Raw genomic sequence first — 17,021 nt, 5'->3', positions numbered from 1 at the left:
GCAGTTACAACGGTGCTAATTGCTGATAGCTCTCTATTGATCCATCCATTTGGCAGCTCTGATTACAAAGTGATACTTCCATCTAATCACAGCTGTGGCAGCCAGAAAAAAAAAAAAAAAGAAAAAGAAAAAGGGCCTGGACACAAAGCTTTGAAATGGTACAGCGTTCTCAAGCTTTCCAGCCAATCTCCTGAGTGAGTGCTTTAATGCACAAAGGGAATTCTGTGCTGCATTGTCAGCTGCAGGTTCTTGGAAGGAAATGCTGGTTTGTTGAAACTGCTGTTCTGAGCAGTGTACAGAGGAGGAATAGTGAGCGCGGAGATGCTGATGGCAGTCCCACCTGGGTGAGGCTTTCTGTGAGCTGGTTATCAAATGGGGACTGAAGCTATGGACTTCCACTCTAGATCTGAACTGCTTATACCATTCTCATGCAGTACGTTGGCTGATCAGCTAGAGATCAGCTTGAGAAAGACTGATAAATCTTTGAAGGGCTCCATGGACCATACACTGTAGCTGTATATCACAGACAATTCTCACCTTACCACAGCAGAAGCTGCTGTAGCAGCTGAAATGGAAGGAAAAGTATTGCATTATTTGAAGTTGTTATGAAGAACTGAATTATATAGAATTATATAGAACTATATTAGAAGCGGCTGTTTGGCCCCGTTGTATTTGATTACTTGGGTGTGATCTGACATTCAAAACGTGCTCAGATGTCCGCTCACTGTTCTCTTCCTGCCTCCACTGATAGATCCCTTGTTTGCTGTTGGCCTAAGGTCTGAACAAAGATGTTCTCGTTTCAAACACACATAGATTACGATCTGCCCTAGGGGCCTGAAGCATAACTAGAGCTGGTTGACATTGGCTGAATGGGGAAAATTGTATTCAAAAGTGGCCGTTTTAGAAAATGAATGCTTTCATTATGCTGGAAAAGGTTATTTACTTATTTATATATTTTTTTTTTCCCCAAAAAAATGTTTATTTTGTTTTGTTGAGATTTTAAGCAGTTCACCCCATCCGTTTCTTCTCTTGTAGTTTTTGCTTGGTTTCTACATGTTGCCTTTGAAATGCATCTGCGGTTGTGTTTCTATCTTTGCCCATATGGTCTATCACTGGAAACATCTTTTTGCCCCCTGCGTACATGAGTCTGTGTTGTCACTGTGCTTGTTTCTCTTCTGCCCTTTCTTTTTCCTATCACAAAAGCTCTCCCTTTTTTTCCTTTCTGATTATTCAACATTTCAACCTTTTCATATTGGCTTGGTAGACAGCTCCCACCTTTCTTTTTTCCCCTCCCACCTTTGTGCTCAGTCACTGTATTTCACTTGGCTTTGTGTCACACCTTCCGCCATTTGCCTCACCTTTCCACTTCTGGTTCTCTGAGTTGCTTTTCTGAGTTGTCTGATGGCGATCGCTGTTCTTTTCTTCTTCAAACATAAAACTCCCTCAAGCATCAACTCTGTTTTAAAATCTGTGAAGAAAAAGGCAATTAAGATCCTGTAGGAAAGAAACAAACAGAAAAAGAAAGCAGTATCAAAATGACAATTATGACAATAATGACAATTCACAATTGCGTTTTAAATGCAGGCTGCCCTAGGAGACAGAATCCCAAAGCTGACTGAGAAAAATGAAAAGCAAAGACTGAATGAACGGAATTGTTTAAAATCAGTGCAGAGAAAGGAGAAAAGAAAACAGTAATTTTGAAAATAAATTATCTTTTTTTTCTCCTGTTGATTGATAATCTTTAAATGCTTCAACTGTATTTGACTTCATGAGACACGTTCAGATGTGACTGTAGCTGAATTTAATGAGTTCTGGTCTTTTATTTTCTCTGGCTTTCTCAACGTGTTTGTGGAACACAGTCAAGAGCCGTGTTCTCACTCGCTTCCCTGTATCTCATACCTGCCTACTGGTTGCCATTACATTTTACCTGAGGAAAAGGCTAAGTTTGTGCTGGTAGAGCAGTTCATGAGCGTTGAAACGCAGCTGGAGGCAGAAACCTGCCCACTGCCACAGTTGGTTTCGGGATGGCTTCTCTGTCTTTAGCCTTCTGCTTTAGGTTTGCTTCCAAATTTAGGGCCGTGTATTTACAGGTAAAGGCACCTACAGATGTGGTTGATATTCAGATTACTGACATGCCTAATTTGCAGTGGCCAGGAAAAGAAAGAAGAACGAAGGAGAGAATAAAAGTGCACAGTGGAGAAACAAAGTGAGAGAGCCATAGGAATTCCACTTCTACCACCCTGTAAATTATTCACACATGCCAGCTGGTAATTACTTATAATGAACGTCTATAAAGCACTTTGATATGCTCAGATGAGCAGTGCTATAGAAAGTGTGTCTGCTGTTTAGATCTTAAGGATAAGACACTAGTAGAAAGACAAGAACTACCCATATAATTATCCTCTTATGATATGTTGGCTCACTGGTTCTGTACCGAGATGTGTTATTAAAAAAGTCGATTACTTTTTCAGAGTGTGAACTTCAGAGGCAATAATTTGATGATGATTCAGATTGAGGAGTAATGTAGAGTTCTGATAATTCCGAGCAGTCCTGCTGAACATGGAATTTCTGACGGAGATTCTCTTTTTCTTCCTGAGTCTCAACAATTGTTCCCAGTTCAACTGCACTGGTCTTCTTCCCCTATGGCTCACCTTATGGCATTCAGGGACAGCGTGATCTTGTGCCTTTAAGATTTCCATCTTGAGGAGTGTCCAGGCTTCCTGGACCCCTTTACCCATAAGGAGCGACTCCCAAGGGACCTGTGCTACAATTGTCCTGAACAGGTCAAAGTTCGCCCTCTAGAAGTTCAGGATAGTAGTTTTGCTAGTCACCCTTCTGACATCTCCAAGAATAGAGAATTCTACCATTTCATGGCCACTCTGCCCAAGACAGTCCTCAGCCTTCTCAACTCCTACCAGTCCTTCACTGTTAGTGAAGAGGAGGTCTAGCAAGGAACCACCCCTCGTAGGCCTTCATACCAGCTGCGTAAGGAAGCTGTCTTCTATACAATCTAGAAACCTCGTGGACTGATTCCTCTGCTCTTTATTATATTCCCAGCATATATCAGGGAAGTTGAAGTCTCCCAAGAGAATGCGTGCTGGCGATCGTGCGACTTCAGTAAGCTGCTCATAGAATGCCTCACCCATCAATTCACCTTGATTAGGCAGTCTATAAGAGACTTTTAGCAAGATGTCACACCTACAGGTCTTTCCCCTGATCCTTACAAACATGCACGCATCTTGATGGTTCTGAAGCCCAAGCTCTTCAACATCAAAACTCTCTTTAATATAAAGGGCCACACCACCACCTTTCCTTCCTCATCTATCCCTTCTGAAGAGCTTGTAACCATCCATCACAGCACTCCAGTCATTGCAGTGGTCCCACCATGGGTCGGTAATAGCAACTAGGTTATGGTTTGTCAGATGCACAGTTGCTTCCAGCTCCTCCTGCTTGTTGACCAAGCTCCTTGTGTTGGTGTAGACGCACTTCAGCTGAGGCATCTGCCTCTCTCCCAACTCAAGCAGCATTCCCCTAGGCTCATCTCTGGTGAGCTCTGTTTTGTCCCCTCCCCCATCATAGCTAGTTTAAAGCTCTTTCGATAAGCCCCACTACCTTCTGTGCTAGGATTCATTTCCCTCTTTGAGACAGTTGGGTTCCATTCATGGATAACAGACCATGGGCCAAGTAAACTGCCCTGTGATCAAAGAACCCAAAGTTTCTGGCTCAATACCAGTCTCTGAGACAACTGTTCATTGCTTTGCTTTCCAAGCCTGCTCCGTGTCCCTCACTGCCCCTGAAGGTATAGAACAAAAAAATCACTTGATCTCCCACTTTGTGAACTAAATGGCCTAAATTCCTGAAATCTCTTTTTATAGTTTGTAGTCTCATCTAAGAAATTTCATCACTGCCCACCTAAACTATGAGTAGTGGAAAATAATCAGTGGACCTAACCAGCATGGGGAGTTTCCTCGTTATGTCCCTGACCTGAAGCCAAGAAGGCAGCAGACTTCCTGACGGCTCGGGTCCAGTTTGCAAATGGGGCCTTCTATTCCTCTGAGAAGGGAGTCACCCACCACGGCCACCCTTCTTTCTTTCATGGCAGAGGAAGTCACAAGGCTTGGTAGTGACTGCCTTGCATTAGGCTCCCTCCTAGGCAGATCCTCCATTGCCTCCCTATTTTTATCTCCTTCAGATTTCAGAGTGTCAAACCTGTTGCTTAGAGGGAGCAGGGGTCGAGGGCTAGGCAGGCATGGGGGGGCTCCTGTGATGTTGAGTTGGGACTCTCTTCCAACCCTCCTCATCAGTCAAGTCTGTCTGACTGTGACAGGGCAGGGAGTCAACCACTTTTCTGGGGGTATCTGCCTGGCAGCCTTCCCTCGGGGATGCCAGCAAGTCACTCCACCAGCCCATCTCCCGATCACACACCCTGATGGTGAATTGTGAGTAAAACCTTGAGTAAAGTGAGAGTTCACCTAGAGAAAAGTATGAGTAGAAACCTGGACTGATGTGAGGGTAAACCCAGAGTAAACCCAGGATCCCATCCATCGGGCATGCACAGCCTCTAAGGGCAATTTTTTCCAGTGATGCTGTGTAAAAAAAATAGGTTCCTCACATCTAACCTATGTCTCCCCTTTTTAATTTAAATCCATTTCCATTTGTCCTGTTATCATCAGACCATCCCATCATTATTCTAGAGTTAGGCATCTCATCCTCAGATGGAAACCCTGGGGCTGAATTGGGATCAGCTTTTCAAAGAACCACGGGGTCTGCAAGTTCACCTAGCTGAGTTCAGATGTGCACAGTGAGGTGTCTGTGTGTGAGTCCCTCATCTGAATCCTTGGTTTTTATTCCACAGTGACTGCACTGCTCATACACAGACTCTCAGTGATGCCCAAGGTGCCTTGGGTGATCCTAGTTTTGTGCTAGTGCATGTAAACTGTGACAGAAAATCTATGAGATAGACACCTCCTTCTGGAGCATCAGCTGAGGGCCAGAAGGGAGGTATTCTTGGCCATCCTAAATACCACAACAGCCACGTGCTTAGGGCACCCAGTGTGTCTTTTGCACCTGTCCCCGTGGAGCGTGTAGTGATATTCTGCTTACCAAATGGATGAGATCAGAACAGAAGAGGCAGATCTTCCTCTCTGCTCCATCTGCGGCATACTGCGGAGTTCAAGGAGTTGCAAAGCTATGGCACGTCTACGTTCTTGCACTGATGACACCTTAGTATGCTCTGGGCTCTCTTTTCCATGGCATCTAAAAAAATCCAGGGTCATACCAGTTAACGGGAAGCTGGCAAATGTTGTCTCATTGTAAGGAATAGAAAGAAAGATGAAATGAGCAATTATGGACCAGCCAGTATCACTCCAGTGCCTGTTAAAATTGTGGAGAAAATGATGGTGGGAGTTATGGAAAAACAGCTGAAGGACAATCCTGTCATTGGTTGCAGCCAATGCAAGATACTGAGGGGTAGGTCTTATTTCATTTCAGATCCTTTTATGACACGGTTATCCATTTAGCTGACCAAGGGAAGCTAGTTGTAATCCTTGAGGATTTCAGTAGAGCTTTTGATACTCTTTCTCACAGCACCCTTCTGGACAAAATGTCCTGCATACGGCTAGACAGAAACAGAACATGGTGGGTGAGTAGTTGGCCAATAGGTCAGGCCAAAGGGATTATAGTCAATGGGTTCCATCATCCTGGTAGATGGTCACTATCAGGGTCCCCCATTGCTCCATTTTCGGGCCACTTCTCTCATGTTTTTGTGGATGACTTGCATGCAGAACTAGAAGATGTTCTGAGCAAGTTTGCTGATGATACCAGATGAGGAGGTGCTGTTGCCTCCACTGAGGGTGGAGAGGACTTGCAGAGAGATGTGAACAAGTCAGAGAAGTGGGTACCAGTTGGTACTAAGCACCGAGTGCATTAAGTATAACAAGTGCCTGATTGTGCACCTGGGTAGGGGCAACCCTGGACATAAACACTAACTGGATATGGGACACTGGAGAGAAATCTGACTGAAAAGGGCTGGGGGTCCTGGTCAGCATCAAATTGAAAGTGAGTCAGCAGTGTGCCCAGGCAGCCAGGAAGGCCAACGGTCCCCTGGAGTGCATCAAGCAATTTATTGCCAGCTGGGTGAGGGAAAGGATTGTCACTGTCTGCTCTGCATTGCTACAGCCTCACCTGGAGCACTGGGTGCACTTCTGGGAACCTAAAGTACATCAAACTATGGGAGAGTGTGCAAAGGAGGGCACTGGAACTGAGAGATCTGAAGTTCAGAGTTTCAGTGGGATTGATTGCTTGTACAGACTGGGCCTTTCTTACATCCCACATCCTGCTATGAGACACAGGGCACACATGGGACATGAACTTGACAGCATCCTTGCAGACATAGATGCTGAGCCTGGAATCCACTGTCCTCATGTCTTTCATTTAACATTATACAGATCTCCATCCCACATCCCCAGGAAGGGTCCTGAGCCAACATGAGTGACAGGATCTCCATGCCAAGGGTCTGGGAATCATGCTGGCCTGTCTGCTTCATAAGGCAAAGGAGGGGTTTCTTAGCATCAGAGCCACCATGCCAGTGCCTTTCACTGCCTGTAGTCTTGGCTTCCAATTATCTGCTCTAACAAGTCACTTGGGAAGCTTGCTTGGTAATAGCCCTCAGTGAGCCCATTAATACTCCAAGAAACTTCACTGTTACTTCTGACTTTGTCTTGCTGAGCACTTTGTGCAAACTTCTCTCTGCACTGGAGATTGATGGACTCAGCATCAAATGCGCCCTGGGCCCATTATAAACTTAAAAGCCTCTTGTGCCTTATGCCTTCCTGTGATATTCTTCAGGTTTTCAGAACTTGTTCAGCAAAATGGAGAGGTATTTGGAGAGAACATAAGGAGGAAGAATCCAGCAGACATTTATTATCTGTTTATTTATAGTTGGGTTTAAAGAAGGTATTAAAGGATCACTGTACAACTCCTTGTGCACATCTGAGCTGAACCAGAGGAATCCCAGCACCTGTGGGTCTGTGGGGAGCTGAATCCCATTTCAGCTCCAGGGCTTCCATCTGGGGATGAGGCACCTGCACTGCCTCCTCTGGATCACAGCCCTGCACAGGAAAGTTGTCTCAACCCTCCTTGTCCTTGTCTGGTTGCCCTTTTTGTTTTATCAAACACTCTCAAGTAGGACTCAGCAGATGTCAGGAAATGACTGGTGGATAACTCAGCAGATTTCAAAGAACAGTTATGATACTGTTGTCTTTAAGGAGCTGATGGCCATGAGGACCCAGGGACACCACAGGGGAGATGAGTGGGAAGGATAAAACTGACATTCTCTGCTGCTGAGCTGGGCCAGGCTCCAGGGACACAGGGAGCTCATAAACGTGGGCAGAGATGTAGAGAGACAGCTGTGCCCAGGAGCAGCTCTTGTGCACAGCACAGTCTACAGGTGACAGAAAAAGAAGAGAGAAATGGGAGAGAGCTTATAGGATGTGCACTGTGTGAGCAGGCTGTGAGCTCACTGCAGGAGCATTGCTCACAGACCATGACAAGGTAAGTCTCACTGCAGACCATGCAGCTACTTTTCATACAGGGTTAACAGAATGTGGGACATCCAATAGCAGAATTGACTGCAGTCACTCCATATTCATTTACTGTGGAAAAAGCCTTCTGCTCCAGATGAGGGCTTCCATACTGCAGTGTCAGAGCACAGCCCTGAGGGCTGCGTGTCCCAGCACGGCTGCAGGCTGTGCAACCAGGGCTGCAGGTGGGTGCCCAGGGCTGTCCTGCAGAGCAGGGTCCCTGCTGTGCCCCAGGGGCTGTGTGCCGGGTATGGGACTCTGCCGCCTGCCAGGCTCAGCACTCAGCCTGCCCGGGGAGCTGCCCAGGGCGCTGCGGGGAGACGGGTGGGGGGAAGGAGCCCCCGGCAGGGCTTGTGCTGCCACAGCTGCTGCCTGGGGCAGGGGATCACAGCTCCACTGCACAACTGAATGTTTGTGAAGGTCCTTTGCAAGAGGAGAGCCAAGGCAGAAGGTTTCTGCTTCCTGTTCTGATGCAAATAGGATTTGAAACAGAAATATAAACGGAGCTAACAGAAATTTGAGAATTTTTCGTCAATCAATTGCTTGTTTTCTGAACAGTCACACGTGATGTGCTTTCAGTCTCCTATTTCTCAAAAGTTGGAACCAATTGTAATTTTCATTATTTTTTGTAGACATGAATAATTCACTTATCCTGCAAACAGGCAGCGTTTTCTAACTGAAACTGAATAGCCCAGTGGCTGGGGTTCGGGGTCTTAGAGCATCTGGGGTAAAGATATGAGACATTAATCAGATGAAAATATCCAGGGAGGAGGGATAAGAAAAAAAGAGGAAGGTCAGAGCTCCATATGCTGTTTCTGCTTTAGGAATGCTGAAATACATGAAATTAAATGCAAGTAATGGTGCTAAATGTACTCGGTTGTTGGAGAATGAAAATATTTCATATTATACCAGTAAGATGTCTCTGAGAATGGTCTGGACTTGCCATTATCTTCTGTACTCTGAGCAGGACTCCAAGCTCAGGAACAGCAGATGCCCAACAGCAGCTCCATCAGCGAGTTCCTCCTGCTGCCGTTGGCAGACACGCGGCAGCTGCAGCTCCTGCACTTCTGGCTCTTCCTGGGCATCTACCTGGCTGCCCTCCTGGGCAACGGCCTCATCAGCACAGCCGTAGCCTGCGACCGCCGCCTGCACACCCCCATGTACTTCTTCCTCCTCAACCTGGCCCTCCTCGACCTGGGCTGCATCTCCACCACTCTCCCCAAAGCCATGGCCAATGTCCTCTGGGACACCAGGGCCATCTCCTACACAGGATGTGCTGCACAGCTCTTTTTCTTTGTCTTCTTTGCCTCAGCAGAGTGTTCCCTTCTCACCATCATGTCCTATGACCGCTACGTTGCCATCTGCAAGCCCCTGCACTACGGGACCTTGATGGACAGCAGAGCTTGTGCCACCATGGCAGCAGCTGCCTGGGGCACTGGGGTTCTCAATTCCCTGCTGCACACTGCCAGTACGTTTTCACTGCCTCTCTGCCAAGGCAATGTTGTGAACCAGTTTTTCTGTGAAATCCCACAGATCCTCAAGCTCTCCTGCTCAGCATCCTACCTCAGGGAAGTTGTGTTTATCTTTTTTGGTGTGAGTTTAGGCTTTGGTTGCTTTGTTTTCATAGTTGTGTCCTATGTGCAGATCTTCATGGCTGTGCTGAGGATGCCCTCTGAGCAGGGACGGCACAAAGCCTTCTCCACGTGCCTCCCTCACCTGGCTGTGGTCTCTTTATTTGTCAGCTCTGGCATTTTTTCCTACCTGAAGCCACCCTCCATCTCCTCCCCATCCATGGACTTGGTGGTGGCACTTTTGTACTCAGTAGTGCCTTCAACACTGAACCCTATTATCTACAGCATGAGGAACAGAGAGATCAAGCAGGCTCTCTGGAAGTTGTTGCAATACGCACTCTTCCAGCTTCAATAATGTGCACATCTTCCTCACATAGTTCCCAGTGATGGTTCTTTATGTTTTATTGATACATCATTGTTTGATTGTGAATGGTACAGTAATCTGTAGGAAAAAAAATTTGCAAATTATTTCACTTCTTTCCTACCCACTTTCTTTTTTCTCACTCCAAGAGCTCATGTAAACAGATCTCCTGAATAGGTTAAAAGATACCTAAAAAGCTTTCAAAATTGACTATTCCTTAGCCCTTCTCTCTTGCTACCTTTTTTGGGTCTTAGGGAGGTACAGCCGCAGACAGCAGAACATAGTGCTCTTTTAAATCCTGCTCTATTTACACTACCACAATGCTCTGAAGTCCTCTCATTTGTGCAGGCCTGAAGGTCCTATGTATCTCAAAACAGTCCAGTTGTCTCTACAGCAGCACTCCGGCACAGCAGTCAGTAGCCAGCAATACGAACGGCTGTGTCAGAGCTGGTCTCCTTGCTGGTACTGCCATAACAACAGGGCCCCTTCAGAGAAGGACCAGAGAACTGGAGGCCTCTTCCAATGCTGGTGTAAGGAATATATTTCAGGAGCTGCTCCCTGAGAATGCTTTGAGATGTTTTGGTGCTCTTTACTGCGTGACTAGGTCAGATTGAAGAGTCCCAAGGAGATCTGTAAGGGACTCAGGGCAGTGCTGTGGTTTAAAGTTTATGGGTTGAGATAAAGAGAAAAAGAAAATGATAATAATTATGACAAATGTATTTATATATACATAATATATTTAGAATATTTTCTCATATATACAACATATGAATTAGCAAACATATATGCACAGATAATAATACGTATGCAAAGCTGTTTGCAAGTCCAGGACTTGTTGCAGGGGTTTTAACAGCCACAGGGTTCACTGTAGGAGCTGAAGCGGCTGTCGGTGTATTGCAGGAACTGGAACAACTGCAGAGCTCATTGCCAAAGCTGCAATCACCACAGGACCTGTGACTGAATTGGAGCAGCCACTGGGCTCTTTGGAGGGGTTGGAGTGACCACAGGGCTGAACCTCCTGGCACAGTTCACCTCCCTTTGGAGGAATTTGTTTCATTTCCTTATCACAATACCTGGAACAGCTACAGGACCTGTAGCAGGAGTGACTGCAGAGCTCATTATGAGGGGTGGAGTGACAGCGGGAGCTGTCCAGAGCATGAAGCAACTGCAGAACATGTAGCAAAAACATGCATCTACTGCCTATGAATATGTAGATGAGTTCCTGTAGATTTGTTGAATATGTATGAGCTTGGTTTTGAAATATGTAATGATTCTGCATGCTTGTGTGCAAGACAGGAGGAGTGATTCCCCTTTGTACCCTGATCTGAATAAACACATCCTTGCTTTATAACCTAACTCTGGGTTTCAGAGTTTGATTCCACAAGTCAGTTTGGTGACCCAGATGGGACCTGCTCTGTTCGGCTGCTGGACCAGCTGAGAGGGGGAACACTTTCAGCTCACCCCAAGATTTCTCTGCCCAACTGGAACGAAAGCAGTGTGCAAACTGCAGTGGGACACTGGTGGAGAAATCCTACCAAGCTAAGTGAGAGGGAACCTTCTCTGATTTCAGAGTTTCCCCTAGCAGATCCACTGGTGAAATTGTAGCTAGGGAAGCAGGATAAGGTGGTTTATTTCCTGGTGGATATGGGTGCTTCTTACTATGCATAAATGGCTTTTTAACAGCAGCAGAAACTATTGCCCCAAAGTGAAAAGTCTTGCTTTCTTAAGACTTTACAATTTATTCTAGGTAAACAGGTAGGAATACACAAAGGTTTGTAGATGCCACATTCACCAAAGCCTTTGCTAGGGCAAGAATTACTAGAAAAAAATGGAAGTTGAAATAAAGTCTAAAGGAAAACTGGAGTCTGAAGTAAAAGAAGAACAGTTAATAGAACTGCTTAGTTTTGCACTGATCACTACCCCTGCAGGGACTGGGAGTTCAGATGAAGTAAGTGATCATGTTCACCCTGGGGTGTTTGTTGTGCAAACTCAAGGAAGGGCTAAGGCTGCAGCACCAATGGCATTCAGAATAAAGCAGGGAGCTCAGCCAGTTTGGATTAAACAGTTCTTCCTCATATTCAAAGACAGGAAAGAAATCCAGCCAATAATTGATCATTTTCAGAAACTCTGGATGTTGGTGGAGTGAGTCAAAAATACAACTCACCCATCCTCATGATTAGAAAAATGTACAGGAACTACCAGATACTACAAGATTCAAGGGTTATCAACAGAATTGTGGAGGATTTATATCCATTGGTAGCATATCCCTATACACCGCTTACAAAATCATCAGGGGAATTGGCATGGTCCCTCTTGTACCATCCCATGGCACCCAGACTGTGTTGCTGCAAGGGTTGGACTGAGGCACCAGCTCTGTCAGCCTCATCTCAAGTTTGTTGTATGACAGCAGCGTCTCCCGGTGGTGGGTGATGAGGTCGTAGAGGCTGTCAAATTCTCAGCTGTCAGTCAGAAAGAAACTGTGGATGCTGGTGTCCTGCTGCCTGTGGATGTGACAATGCTGCACTTTCCTATTACGCCAGATGGACAGAATGCATTCCCCAATGAGTTTTTAGTTCTTCCTGACAAGAAAGGAGACATCAGGTGCCCCCATCTCAGTGCAGTACTCTGTCAGCAGCCACTCAGCAATGTGCCGCCCACCGCACCCTGCTCCCAGCCTGCCATGGAACCATTCCCATGGGAGATGCAGCTCTATGTTCAAGCTCACCTCCTTTTGCACAGCTCATCTCCCCCAGACATCTCCCCCTGTTGTCCTGACCAGTACAATATAGAGTGGGTTCCATGCACAAGTGATGGGGTCTTAAACCATTTGGCAATCCACCTTCTGCTCATCTGCCACCATTTGTCTCCTGTATCAGGAGAAAGCCTCTTAGGGAAACAGAGCCTGTAAATCGCTATCTTTACTGCTCTCTCCAATGCCTGAGGTGGATGCCAAAACCCCTCCTGCATTCCCCATGGCCACGGGTAACCATACAGTTTGCCTCTCAAGACAGGGTGTAAGAGCTACCAGGACTACAGGGAATATCTCCCTATGCAGTGAGACCTTGAATGTCATGGAAGATTCAGCAGGAAACTATTTGAGATTGGGAATCTGTAGAGCAGATCTCTGGTGCTGTTGCGGCCTGTGGGAAGATCTTACAGTCCACTCTCCCATCTTACTGGGGAGGTACCTGTGTGCTTGCTCAACGAGCTCTACCATCCACCCTGGCATTCACGAAGGGGATGTCACACACCCCCAGAAGGAACAAAAGGAGCTTAGGGTTCTCATTTGATAATGCTGTATATAGATATAGATTTGATGGGAATGCTCAGAGGTTTCTCTGATAAATTTAAGGCAAGAAATCCAATTGCTGCAGGGTTTGAATCACTGTTCTGGTGGGTGACAATTAACAACAATGTGGACTGGATTAACTACATCTCTTAAAACAACAAAAGAGAGAATCTGGTCTACAGGGAATATGGGAACATACTAAACTACTTCATCAAGTATCGATAGATGATACTTTATTTGGATTTACCAAATTGTGGGAAAAACTTACTGCTTGGCTACCACAGTTTGCGTGGCTGAAGCAGCTCTTTGTTGCTTTGTATTACTGCAGTCATCTTGCTTGTTTTAATGTACATTGAAATGAGGTGTGCATTACGGCAGTGTAAAACCAGTGGGAATAGCTGTGAAGAATAGAAAAAGCACAAGCTAAGACAGAAAGTGGAGAGCGGAAGTTATTTGAAATCTTCCCTTTCCCAGAATGTAGCAATCTAGCAAAAGTATTTGCAAAGTCTAAGAAAAGGGGGATTGAGTTCGAACAAGGGGACAATCTAAGGCTTAACTATTGCAGAGGGGCTTGGGTAAGCAGGATGTCAGATCAGATAAGAAAAGAATATTTTGAAACTCCATTGTCAGCGTTATGGGGAACACTGGGCAAGGGACCAGCTGGAAACGGTTGCAGGCTGAAGTCAACGCACAGTTTGATGAACAGCTGTGTGCTTCCTGCTGGATTGTGTGTTTCTGAGAACATCCGACCCCGACAGCTCCAGAAATGTCTCACAAGAAGGAGGACAGACAGAGTAACTGCACGTCCTTTATTCTTTTAAGGTTCACAGAGAGCCTGGTTCATTATGCACAGTGTATCTGGGCTACAATACAAAGGTAAAGGCTGAATAAGAATTGGTTTTAATAATGAAGTTTTAGTGAAAAACATTACAGTATTTAAAAACATAATAATAAGCAGAATAAATTACACATACTAAGTAGCATGAAACAAACAAACAATGAGAGAGAAAGCGATTCTGTAAAAAGCTGCATTACAAGTCATAAATTCCAAAAGACAGTTAATTCAGTGCATTTGAAAAACATCTGGTAATCACTTTCCTCACAGCATCCTTGACCTCCCTGTTCCTCATGCTGTAGATGAGGGGGTTTACTGCTGGTGGCACAGCTGAGTACAGAACTGCCACCATCAGGTCCACGGATGGAGAGGAGACAGAGGGTGGCTTCAGGTAGGCATAAAACCCAGTGATGGTAAGTAGGGAGACCACAGCCAGGTGAGGGAGGCACGTGGAGAAGGCTTTGTGCCTTCCCTGCTCAGAGGGCATTTGCAGCACGGCCATGAAGATTTGCACATAGGACACAAATATGAAAACAAAGCACCCAAAAACTAAACCGATACTAAAATTGAGGAACACAACTTCCCTGAGATTTGATTCTGAGCAGGAGAGCTTGAGGATCTGGGGGATTTCACAGAAAATTGGTTGACAACATTGCCTTGGCAGAGAGGCAGTGAAAACGTACTGGCAGTGTGCAGCAGAGAATTGAGAACCCCAGTGCCCCAGGCAGCTGCTGCCATGGTGGCACAAGCTCTGCTGTCCATCAAGGTCCCGTAGTGCAGGGGCTTGCAGATGGCAACGTAGCGGTCATAGGACATGATGGTGAGAAGGGAATACTCTGCTGAGAGGAAGAAGGAGAAGAAAAAGAGCTGTGCAGCACATCCTGCATTGGAGATGGCCCTGGTGTCCCAGAGGGCGTTGGCCATGGCTTTGGGGAGAGTGGTGGAGATGCAGCCCAGGTCGAGGAGGGCCAGGTTGAAGAGGAAGAAGTACATGGGGGTGTGCAGGCGGCGGTCGCTGGCTACGGCTGTGCTGATGAGGCCGTTGCCCAGGAGGGCAGCCAGGTAGATGCCCAGGAAGAGCCAGAAGTGCAGGAGCTGCAGCTGCCGCGTGTCTGCCAACGGCAGCAGGAGGAACTCGCTGATGGAGCTGCTGTTGGACATCTGCTGTTGTTGGGCTTGGAGTCCTGCTCAGAGTGCAGAAGATAATGACAAGTCCAGACCATTCTCAGAGACACTCCTCCTGCAATAATATTAAATGTTTTCATTCTCCTACAACAGTGCAAATTTAGCACCATTACTTGCATTTAATTTCATTTTGTTCAGCATTCCTTAGGCAGAAGCAGCATATGGAGCTCTAACCATTCCTCTTACTTTCTTACCTTATCCTGTCTCCCTGGATATTTTCATCTGTTTCCTGTCTCGTATCTTTACCCCAACTGCACTTAGTGCCCCAAAAGCAGCCTCTGTGCCATTCAACTTCAGTTAGAAAAAGCTGCCTGTTTGCAGCTAAAGTGAATTATTCATACCTACAGAAAATGATGATAATTAAAATTGGTTCCATCCTTCAAAAAAATGGGAGACTGGAAGCACAAAACGTATGACTGTTCACAAAAAAAGCAACTGATGGATGCAAAATTCTCAGAAGTGCGACAGCTACTTTCTGCCTCCAATTCGTTTTGCCTCAGAACAAGAAATGGGAATCCCCTGCCTTGGATCTCCTCTTCCAAGGGCACTAGAAAACAGAGTTGTGCAATGGATCTGTGATCCCCCTGCCCCAGGCAGCAGCTGTGGCAGCACAAGCCCTGCCGGGGGGCTCCTTCCCCCAACACGTCTCCCTGCAGCGCCCTGGGCAGCTCCCCGGGCAGGCTGAGTGCTGAGCCTGGCAGGCGGCAGAGTCCCATACCCGGCACACAGCCCCTGGGGCACAGCAGGGACCCTGCTCTGCAGGACAGCCCTGGGCACCCGCCTGCAGCCCCGGCTGCACAGCCTGCAGCCGTGCTGGGACATGCAGCACTCAGGGCTGTGCTCTGACTCTGATGCAGGGAAGTCCAGAGCTGGAGCAGAAGGCTTTTAACACAGTAAAGAAACATGCAGTGCCTGCATCCAGATCTGCTATGGGATGTCCCAAATTAAGTTGACCCTCTATGAAAAGCAGCTCATGGTCAGCTGTGAGACTTACCTTGTCATGGTCTGTGAGCAATGCTCCTGCAGTGAGCTCACAGCCTGCTCACACCACACACATCCTGTAAGTTCTCTTCAATTTCTCTCCTCTCCTTCTGTCACCTGCAGGCTGTGCTGTGCACAAGAGCTGCTCCTGGGCACAGCTGTCTCTCTGCAGCTCTGCCCACTTTTATGAGCTCCCTGTGTCCCAGGAGCCTGGACAAGCAAGCAGCAGATGATCTCATTTTTATCCTTCCCACTCATCTCCCCTGACACATCCCTGGGTCCTCATGGCCAACAGCTCCTGAAAGACAACAGCATCATGACTGTGCTTTGAAATCCACTCAATTAACCACCACATGTCCAGTGGTCAGTGAGTGACTGGAAACATATAGCAAGTACTACCAGAGTTCATTTGATGAAACAATAAGGGCACCCAGACAAGGACAGGAGGTTTGGACTTTCCCTGTGCAGGACAGTGATCCAGCTGAGGCAGTGCAGGAGTCTCATCCCTTGACAGAAATCCTGGAGCTGAAATGGGATTCAGCTCCCTACACACCCACAGGAGCTGGGATTCCTCTGGTTCAGCTCAGAAGTGCACAAGGAGTTGCCTGCATGTGAGCTCCTGCTCTGAGTCCTCAGTCCTTCAGCAGGGAGGCAGTTGCTCACACACAGACACTGGGTGATGCCCAAGGTGCCTGGGCTGCTCCTGATGTGTGCCAGTGCTGGTAAACCGTGTGGGAAGTCCCTGAGATAGACAGCTCCTTCCTGGGCATCAGCTGAGGGCCAGAGAGGGGATAGCACCGGCTGTCTGGTGAATTCACATGCAGCTGCAAGAGCAGCACAGGGCCTTCTGGAAAGCGATGCCATAAGTGCGTCCGTGTTGCTAAGTCACCTCCAAGACCCACAATTGCTCTAATGTCTGTGTGCCACCTTCTGCACACTGATACCATAGATGAGCTATCCAGTCCAGCTATGTCCAGTGATGCTTTTCAATTAGGATGTTTACTTCTGTGGTTTTGCACTAATGCAAACACCAACAAACAGTAAGCTTAAAATATTGGTAGAGCTGCTGGTTTGAGCTCCTGTTTGGACCATGGGGACACAGTTTAATGGCTTCCACAACTGCACTGTAGCACAAGGGGGATACCGAGTCTTTAGGATGGATGGGCGAGGAGACATAGAAAGGTGACTGCCCACTGTGAGAGTGCACTGAGATCTGCCT

The 17,021-nt window shown here is 46.8% G+C and overlaps 1 pseudogene; it reads left to right on the top strand.

Moving 5' to 3' along the window:
• Window positions 1–7,142: 7,142 nt before the first annotated feature.
• LOC146753105 (olfactory receptor 14J1-like) lies at window positions 7,143–10,881 on the top strand (annotated as a pseudogene).
• Window positions 10,882–17,021: the final 6,140 nt, after the last annotated feature.

The sequence above is a fragment of the Coturnix japonica genome, unplaced genomic scaffold, assembly GCF_054131305.1.
Source record: "Coturnix japonica strain WE unplaced genomic scaffold, WE-NBRP24 Scf040, whole genome shotgun sequence".
NCBI classification, from domain to species: Eukaryota; Metazoa; Chordata; class Aves; order Galliformes; family Phasianidae; genus Coturnix; species Coturnix japonica.
Note: the sequence above shows the minus strand (reverse complement) of the source record. Positions and strands in the feature narration are given on the sequence as shown.